Raw genomic sequence first — 2,116 nt, forward strand, 5'->3', positions numbered from 1 at the left:
GAGTGTCCACAACGGTGTATAGTAGGAGGGAGTGAAGCGCCAACCTATTGCTCCCATTGCACACACACACACAAACAAAAGTTAAGCCTTGACTATTCAGTTGAGGATTCTGTGTTTGGGGTTCACAGATCTAAGAACGTCCCCCTTGACACACATTATATACTGTTATACACCTCGGACTTGGCCCTCGAGTGTCCACAAAGGTGTATTATCTGCTTAGTTTTGTCTTTTGTAATTCCTGTGAATAAAATGAACCTAAAATCTCTTCCCCTTCCAAATCATATATTTTATAAGTCCAAGGAACTGTATCTATTACATCAACAATTTTAAAAAGTTCTTTCGTCCATCGTTCAGTAAAACCCTTTTCAAAATGAGATTTCCACCTATATATTCTTACGATATCACCAACTTTGAACTTAGGTTTTCTGACATTAATCTCTTTTTCATATTTTAATTTTGTAAATGTTTCTGATGGCTTCATATTCGTTGACGTGTGAATCGTGTCATTATACTTATCCACAATATCCTGAATAAAAGATAACCATTGTTGTGAACCGAGTTGTGTGAATTTTTTATATAGTCTCTCTTTTAAGGTACGATTAAAACGTTCAACAACAACTGCCTTCCCTTCATTAAAGGTACTGTATAATGTAATACTGTTATTTTTTAGAAAATCCATAAATGTCTTGTTATAAAACTCTCTACCCTCATCAGTCCACAATTTCTTAGGTTTTCTCTTACTTTTATTAAATATCTGTTGAAAAGCTAACATAAGAGTATTACCTGTTTTGTTTTTTAAAGGGACAACCCATGCGTATCTACTCCTCAAATCAATAACGGTTAAAGCATACTTGTACCCCTTATCATTATTGAGTTCAATCAAATCAGCAGACCAGATATAATCAACTTCCTTGGAATAAACTTTCCTTCTCTGAAACTTTGTGAATATTGGTTTATGTAATTCATCAGCTAATTGCTCTTCAGTCTTAATGGCATCATTAGAGCCTATAAGTTTTTTGAATTTCCAAGTCCAAGTTTCAATTTAGCACTAATCATCTTCTTCAAGATGAACCTATCAACTTTTTCTCTCAAGGTTGGATTTTGTATCAGAGACAAATTATATAACATTTCTCTATCGGCTTCATGCTTTTCTTCCAACCTTGTGGTATTCCCATAATCAATATCGTGTCTCATGCACACTTCATCAACTCTATTGATTGGTTTACTCCAGGATTTAGGATTGTCTGCCTCATCTAATCTTTTATCTAAGTTTGTGCCTGGACCACAGAAAGAATAACCTGGAAGATGTAATTCCCCTGGTATTCCAGTAGTTGTAAATTTACTTCCTGATAAAAACTTTTGTATGTCTCCTCCGAGTTTGTGTTTGGAGATAAATTGATTTTTTTTTGAACCACACACCGAACATATACCTTTTTGTATAACCCTGTTATTTTTACTTTTAATATATGAAATATTTTTAGTATTAGTTTTCTTTTTACATTTGAGACAATAACTCATTTATTTATGAGAAAAATTTCTGCAGAGTGCAGAAACCTTTTTAGTTTCCAACATGCACATTTGAATCTTAATTTTTAAAACATAAAGAATCCGTAGAAATGCCTTCACTCTCTCCTCCATTTATTTAAGAAAAAACTTGAATTAAAATGAATAGCTTGACGATGCTAATAGTTTTGTTGAAAGTATTGCAAATAGACTTGTTAATTCTTTGTATTCCTTCCTGGTGAGATAAGTTATTTTCTTTAATACCTCTATTCTTTTTTGAATCTCACTGGTTTCCATATTTTGATATTTATTCATTCTCTCTCTTTCCTCCCTCTCTCTCTTCTCTCTTTCCTCCCTCTCTCTATTCTCTCTTTCCTCCTTCTCTCTCTTCTCCTTTTCCTCCTTCTCTCTCTTCTCTCTTTCCTCCCTCTCTCTATTCTCTCTTTCCTCCCTCTCTCTATTCTCTCTTTCCTCCTTCTCTCTCTTCTCCTTTTCCTCCTTCTCTCTCTTCTCTCTTTCCTCCCTCTCTCTATTCTCTCTTTCCTCCTTCTCTCTCTCCTCCTTCTCCTTTTCCTCCTCTTCCCTCTCTTCTTCAACTCCTTCCTCATCCCTT

The 2,116-nt window shown here is 34.7% G+C and overlaps 1 protein-coding gene across 1 annotated transcript in view; it reads left to right on the plus strand.

Annotated features, from left to right (window-relative positions):
- The window catches only part of LOC147009141 (uncharacterized), a 3,016-nt gene extending 2,462 nt beyond the window's left edge, over positions 1-554 (plus strand). Inside the window, exon 3 of the mRNA XM_085862849.1 lies at positions 1-554. This exon is cut by the window's left edge and continues 1,330 nt beyond it. The gene's annotated coding sequence lies outside the window, so the exon portion shown is untranslated.
- Positions 555-2,116: the final 1,562 nt, after the last annotated feature.

The sequence above is a fragment of the Eptatretus burgeri genome, chromosome 17 (genome assembly GCF_056783735.1).
Source record: "Eptatretus burgeri isolate ZD-2024b chromosome 17, Ebu_testis_v1, whole genome shotgun sequence".
NCBI classification, from domain to species: domain Eukaryota; kingdom Metazoa; phylum Chordata; class Myxini; order Myxiniformes; family Myxinidae; genus Eptatretus; species Eptatretus burgeri.